The sequence below is a fragment of the Lycium barbarum genome, chromosome 4 (genome assembly GCF_019175385.1).
Source record: "Lycium barbarum isolate Lr01 chromosome 4, ASM1917538v2, whole genome shotgun sequence".
Lineage (NCBI taxonomy): Eukaryota > Viridiplantae > Streptophyta > Magnoliopsida > Solanales > Solanaceae > Lycium > Lycium barbarum.
In genome coordinates this window covers 114,914,253-114,922,402 of record NC_083340.1, presented here as the reverse complement: position 1 = coordinate 114,922,402, position 8,150 = coordinate 114,914,253, and positions in this window count along the sequence as shown.

The window sequence follows — 8,150 nt, the reverse complement described above, 5'->3', positions numbered from 1 at the left end:
TTATAAGAATAGGAATAGTGTGAATATCTCGTATAGACGCAAAATGAGGAAAAACATGCCTTTAGAAAGAAGGGTTAGCCTTACATACCTCTTTGTCTCCTTAACTCTATCGACTATTCCCTCTGAAGCTGACGATTCTACATTCAAGAGAATTCGTGCTAAGATTAGGTAATCGATAATCTACTCAAGCTTAAGCTAGAGCTAATAAAAATTGGGCAGCATCTCCTTTGTTTATACGACTTTCTCCCAATAATATAAAAACTCCCAAACATCCAATACAACATTCATGATACCATAGTCAATAGCGTCGACAAGTTCGACATTATTCAATTCTCAAATTTTCCTTTCAAGGTCATCCATAGCCATGGCCATAATATAATACCACATACTTCCTCATATAATGTTTCTCCAATATTCTTAATATCATCTATAAGAAAATTATACTCATACTATCTCAAGATTTGTGGTTCATGTCACACTACTATTCAAGAACACCATTATTTCTCATTTGACCTCCATATTCTACTTTCTTCCATAATCCGAGTCTCCCAACCATTCAATATTCTAAATAACATGAAATGATCATAATACTTACCTTTGATTGTGTAGGAATGGGTTTTTGATGGTAATACCTCACTTGGAGAAAACCCTAACTTCAATTCCAAAGAGATTTCTTGCTACCATCAACCCTAGCTAGCATTCTTGCACTTTATTCTACTAGTTTTTGGTATTTGATCTTTTCTTTTCCTTGGATTCATGTAAATGAAGTGTGTTGAATGTTCTAGAGGTTTAGAGAGAAGTGGTGGAAATAAGAAATGAGAAATGAGACTTGGAGTCCTCTTTTTATAAAAATTAAAATTGTCTGTCGGGAGTTATACAGACCATTATACGGTCTGTATAATCTTATACGATTCGTATAATTGACCGTATAACTCCATCAGTGATGGACCTTCACTGTAACGGTTTTACGGACCATATAATATTATACGAACCGTATAAATGGTCGTATAATCCACTTTTTCTCCGAACTTGTTCTCGTCGCTTCGTTTGATCTCCAATCCTTATGGAATCTTCTTAACACTTGTTTAACACTTCATTAGCAATCTAAGTGACATTATAACTTCTCCCTAAGACATTATTAAATCAACATTAGCTTGGTACTTTTCAAACCCTTTTCCAAGACACAACTTAAGCCTGACATTCTTCAACGAATTCTCTTCTCTTGACTCAAACGTCTTTGGAATCTTAATTAGAACCATTAAGTACTACTTCTTACTCGTAGGAGAATTATATACTTATTACCCCGCGTTAGTCTATTTACTGTGTAACGACATGAAATTTTCCGAGGTGTAACACATAATGGGCTCACATATAGCTTCAAAAGCCACTTTATTAATGTTGACAAGATTTTTCAGTGTAAGAAATGGGTTTTTTGACCTCACCCCCTAATATTCCAATAGATTGCACTTATAATGGGTTGACAGGGGTTCTTTGTCTTTGACCTTTGTCCTTTCCTCTGTGTTGATGTATACTTGATTTTAGCTTCTTTGGTTTTCTTTCTAGTTCTGCTTCTATCCCTCAAGTCAGTAAAAATCTCTTTTCTTTCACTTTGAGTTGTACCCTTTGTTCTCTTTTGTTGTTTCCAGAATCAATTGAGTCAATGATAGAGTTAAGTTCTACCAAATTTTCTAGTACCTTCATTCCTCTTTTGTCCTTGTCTTTCATATCATTTCCTTTCCCATGTCCCTTATCCATATCACTGTCAATCTTAGATTCTTTGAAACTTTCCTTTATTAATAGACTTTTATTGTCTTTCTCAGCCAGCTTATGATCTATCTGAGGTTCACAATTGAGCTCCACATACAAATCAATTGCTTCAGCATTATTAATATAAGATGACAAACTAGGAGATTGTATTTCTCCTTCTTCAAGGTCTTCCTCTTTCTCCTTGGAACTTTCCTCCTAACTTCTTTAATGGTCACTAATTTTCTTATCCTCCTCAATGTTACTTATATGAGTAATGTCCACTTGACTATCAACTTGAGTAGCTTTGGTATTATTCTCCTCAACCTTATCAGATTGTTGTATTTCCTTCCCTTTTTCATCCATATTCTCCTTTATCTGATGTTTTTCCTTTCATGTATTTTCCATTCGATCATACATTTTTTGTTCCAACACATATTGCTTGTATGGAATGGCTTTTTTTTTCTCTGTCTCTCAGCTAGTTCTCCAGAAGCTACAGTCTAAAAAAAACACTTTATTTTTCTTTTTTGGAGTCTTCTTGAGAATTTTCTTTTTAACCTTTTTCTTGAATCTCTTACTTGGGATCTCTTCGTCACCTCATCAATAACATCCTCAGGAAGATTAGATTTGTTTTTTTTTTCTTCACCATCTCCTTGCTTAGCTTCCTGTTGTTGAACATCAGTGCTTCATTTTCCACCTTTCTCTTCATTATTCTGAGTCTTAAAATTCTGACCTTCTTCCTTATTAGTATCGTGCTTATTTTCATCAGTGTTACCAGTAAACCCTTCTTTTCTTTCAATGACCTTTTTCCCAGCTAATGCAATACTAGAATTATCAATTTTTTCATTAACATTCTCAAACTTTGCATGTTCCTTTTTGTAGTTAACCTTTCAATAATCCCATTTTCTTGCAATCTTTACAATATGTTAGGACCCCTTCATATTCATTTTTTTTTTTTTTGATAAAATCCTTATAGGGGTGAATCGTCATATTTCATCCCAATCCAAACTTGATCAAGTTGAGTCTTTCTCAAATCCATTTCAACTCTAACTTTAGCCATACTAGGCCTTGTTTGACTAGTCGTAGCAGCATCCAAAGTAAGGGGTGTTCCAAGAAAACTCAATAATTGTTTCAAATAATGCCATATATGTAGATTGAAAGGAAAATATAGTAAGGGAACCCATGCTAGGGCAATAGGTAGATCTTCCTCGGGTTTAAAATACAGCGACCATTTCTGGAGCCACATTTGCATACCATCTATCAATACTACCCCTCTTGTTACACCTCGAAAATTTTCGCGTCGTTTGCGTTGTGAGTAAATTAACGTAAGCTCGGAGAGGTCATGGAACCCTTATAAGGTTAAGGAATACTCTTAACAAGTGCTAAGCAAGTGTCTAACGGTTTTGGGATCAAGCAAATCGCAAAAAATAAGTTTGTCGAAAATTTAGGAAAATTTGGCAGAATTTTGGACAGAAATTTTGGTCCAACTTGAGAGAGGTATTATACCTCCTAAAATATGAAGAGATATGGAATCCATAACATATCTAAATTGAAGTCCAAAGAGTCTTCTTTCCAATGTAACTGACAGATCACAAATCCGAGACGTATAGTGAAAGATACAGCCCGTACGAAATTGTACGATTTCTCTTGTAATTCGATGGTTGCACATTGACGAACCGCCAACATGTTGACGGTTCATTGATGCTGCCATCGAATTGAGGCGGTGGAGGCTTGTTTCTTGATTATAAATAAGAGGGGCACGACCTTGGTTCATTTTATCACCAAAATCAGATCTTCTAGACCCTTCTAACTCTCTCTCAACCATCCTAAACCTTCCATAAACAACATAAGTTGTTTCAAGTGAAGATCAAACTTTGAAATCCTAAAGTGTTACATCTCGAAAATTTTCGGGTCATTCCCGTCGTAAGTAAACTAACGCAAGTTCGGAGAGGTCATGGAACCTTTATAAGTTTAAGTAATACTTTTGATAAGTGCTAAGAAAGTGTCTAAAGGTTTCAGGATCAAGTGAAAAAGAGGAATTAAGTTTGTTAAAATTTTGGGAAAACTTGGCAGAATTTCAGACAGAATTTTTGGTCCAAATTGAGGGAGGTGTATCTCCTATAATATGAGGAGTTGTGGAATGTACAACCTATATAAATTAAAGTTCATTGAGTCTAGTTTCCAATGCACCAAACCGATCGTCGATACGACATTGGAGTAAAGCGTTATGGACGTTCCAAGATAGGCTGTCAGAAGCTTCTTCGCGGACGTGAAGGGCAATTACTGAGTCGGTCGAAACCGACCTTCTACCCTATAAGTACCACTCCCCACTCATTTTTACCTCATTCTTGTACCCAAAAAGGTCTAGAAACTTCAGGGATCACTCTGCCAACATTCCATATTATTAAAAACCATGAAATCATAAGGAGGTTATGTAATCTAGGTTCGGGAAGTTCGTGACAACATCATATTATCGCGATTATTGCGAAGCAAGGTGAAAGATGGTGGGATATTAGGTTTGAAGCCATCAGGTATCAATTGGAAGTTAATAAGGTAAGATCCTTCCTCTATAACTATGGAATTGAGTTAATCCGAAGTTATATTCGCTAGATTATCGTGTAATACGTCGAATTGGACAAAAAGTGAAGCAAGTCTTGTATGAAATACCATATTGAAGTAATAAGAATGTTTATTATATGTGATTGTTTTGTATGTTGAATTGAGTTGTTTTTGGAGTAATTTAATGGTTTAAAGTGAAGGAAAACATAGTATAAAGGTCGTAGTTTGATATGTTGATGTTGTTGGCTTATGGATTGATTTTCGAAGGGAGTTTTGAACGGATTTGTCTATGTTTGTCATGTGGTATCTTGATTATGTTATTGTTGATGTTGTTGGTGATGTTTGGGAGTTGTTTTAGAATTTGGAGGAAGTAGATGATATAGGGGAAATGCTGCCCGAATTCTCGTAACCCGAATTATCCTTCGATATACAACTTATCTAAGTTGATGTATGAACATGATGGAAATATGATTAAGGATATATTTTTCAATATAGGTTTGGGTGAAGGGCAAGCATCGGAATAAAGGATTCTTTTGAGTGGCGGCTTGACGAATAAGGTATGTAAGGTGTTCGTTTACCTCTTTATTTGGCACGAATCCAACTAGAACATGAACACGAGTGTTCCATAACAATTCACTCCATTCCTATGCTTTGTATTTCAAATCTTAATGCCTTAGTTATTTGATTGACTCTTGAAATATTATCATGTTTATCATCATTAAGTTATTTCTTTGGATTCGATACGAATTCCATAATTCATTTGGAGGTTACCGACCTTATGTCACTCCGAAAGGCCCATTGTCAGTTCATTGACTCCTCATGCATTATATATACATATATATATATATATATATATATATATATATTGCACTATTTTACTATATCGCACCGTGCTATAGTCGGTTGGGCAGGGGCGTAGATGCGCACACCACTGCAGTGGACAGGTTATGATGATACCCCAGACGTGGGATGATGATGATGTGATGATGATGATGTACTATAAATATACACACACTTGCATATGAAAAATGATTTTATCATGCATTGCATCTCGTACGATTTGCAGATGTCAAGGTTTCTCCAATCTACATTTATGTTATATGATGTCTTCCTTATGTCATTACTTCCCTGCCTTACATACTCAGTACTTTTATCCGTACTGACGTCCCATCCTACAGGATGCTGCATTTCGTATTGCAGGTCCTGACAGATAGTGTCACGACCCAACCGGAGGGCCATGACGGGCACCCGGAGCTACCCTACCGAGTACCACCTAACATATTTTCATAATCGCATCTAGTGAGCCACATGGCTATCTCATAATTACCGTGAACTAAATAACACAAATTTCATCGAACGTAGGCGCCTTCACATAAACATTATTAACTATGCCTATATATAAACAAGCCGACAAGGCAATCAAAATGATATACAAAATATGAGCCAACAGAGCTGAGGGATATCTAGCTATACATATCTGTCTACGAGCCTCTACGAAGAGTATGTAATATCATAAAGACGGGACAGGACCCCGCCATGCCCATATAGATACACAAAAGAATAATACCAACTATTGCAGCTCCGGATCAAAAGGAGCACAGCTATGCAATCACCAACGAAGCAGCCTAAAGGTCTAGTCTGGCTCCACGTGGGCATGAGCACAGCGTCCACAAATAAAAGAACGTCAGTACGAATAATGTACTGAGTATGTAAGGCATGAATAGTAACATGATAAAAGCATGAAGAATAACATAAGATAAAAGGACCATTTATACCGCTTGAGGCATTCATCATTCTTAGCTAACCTTTCTCTAAAGAAAACATTCCATACATATACATATACATATAATGATACCATACCCAACCATGTAGGTTCGATGTCATCCATACCCGACCATGACAAGGCTCGGTGTTGTCTGTACCCAATTGCAGTAGTGCGCATACAATAGATATCATATCCGGCTATATAAGATCGGTGTCATAAAATAGCTACTACACATATGACATACATGAGTATCCAACAGGAACATTATAACTCTATCGAGGTGACATTGAGTCGGTAAGCCCCCGATTTCTATTTTGGAATCACTATAGTCATCTTCATCATTATCATCATCACTATTTAGAGATTTTATCAATAATATCTTAAAAATCTTGGTAGTCATGAGCTTCTAGCATTCTATAGGAAGTAGGACATTATGAACATCATAGATGGATTCACGACGAGGAAATCATGCCTTTAGAAAGAATGGTTAGCCTTACATACCTTTATGTCTTCTTAATTATCTAACGTTCTCCTCCAAAGTCCTCCAAATCTACATTCAAGAGGATTCATACTAAGGTTAAGTCTTGAAAACACTTCTAAGTTCGAACTAGTGCAATTAACATGCTAACGAATTTTGGGCAGCATTTCCCCTATTTTGTCAACTTCCACCATATTACAAATCAACTCCCAACAACAATAATAAAATTTTCTCATAATCAAGAACTTATATTTAATTTAGTCTCGAATTTACCCAAAATCCCCTTTTTAAGTTCATCTCATAGTCATCTTCTTCACTTCAACATTTATGACTTCTCCACGTTAATTCTCTTCCTTTCCAAGAGTTACTAAACCTTTATATCAACTCAATCATGTAAATAATAGGAATATCATACCTTATTATAGAATATGTTCACGTTCCCCAACTCTTTTCAAGACCAGGTTTATCACAACTTAGAAAAGAAGCACGAACAATCACCTTCCGTGGATTCTCTTTGGGTTTTGATGTTGATCTTCTCTCTTGATGATATAGAAAGGTTTGGAGTGTTATGGAACCTTCAATAACTCTATATAATTGTAGGTAAATAAGTGTGGGAGGTTGGGATGAAAATGGGGTCCTTTGGGATTTAAAAAGGTGGCAAAATCGCTCCCCCGCATCACTTTGTGGTGGAGATGGGGCTCAGCATAATAGATATGCAGCCGCATCTACCCTCCTCTCCTTAGGGAGGAGTTTGGGAAGTGAGGTTTTCAAATTTGGGGAGTTTTCTACTCATATGCGGTCCAGCATACTGAGTATGCAGCCGCATATGGCCCCCAATTTCCCCGGTTTCGCGAAAATGAGTTCTTTCCGATTCGTTTGACTTCCAACCCTTATGGAACCCTCTGGCACTTGTATAAAAATTCATTAACCATCTAAAGGCCCCTATATCTCCCCCTCAAGGTAATGCTAGGCAATGCATAACTCAAATGCTACGAAATCTTCCCAAAACATGACTCAAACTCCAATTTCTCCAACGAAATTACTTCCCCCGCTTCATATGACTCTGAAACCTTAAGGTGTACACTTAACATAATAAAATTCCCTTCCTAACCTTATAAGGACTTCATGTCCACTTTAGTCTTGCATCAGTCCACTCATAATGCAAACGGCACGAAATTTTCCAAGGTGTAACAGAAAGCGCGGAGGATCTCTTCAGTAGGATTGACAGCTCAGCGACGTCAACAAGTGCCATTTCTCCGGACATGGTAATTTTGGTACATGCTACGTTCACATGTTATGCATATGTATCTTTTGGATACGACGAGTCCATGTCCCATCCAGTATGTCATGTATATGTACTCTTAGAGGCTCATAGACACGGTGGGGTATATAGATGTTATATATGGCCTCGTCGGCCGTGTTTTGGTTTAGATATTCTCTTGATAGCCTTGCCGGCTTTATGGCACTCATGATGTTGCAGCGGCCTTTTCGGCTTGCCTATGTATGTATGTATGTATCTATATATATATATATATATATATATATATATATATATGTTGAGTTATTACATATTTCTGTATTTGGGTGCATATTTTTGTATTTGGG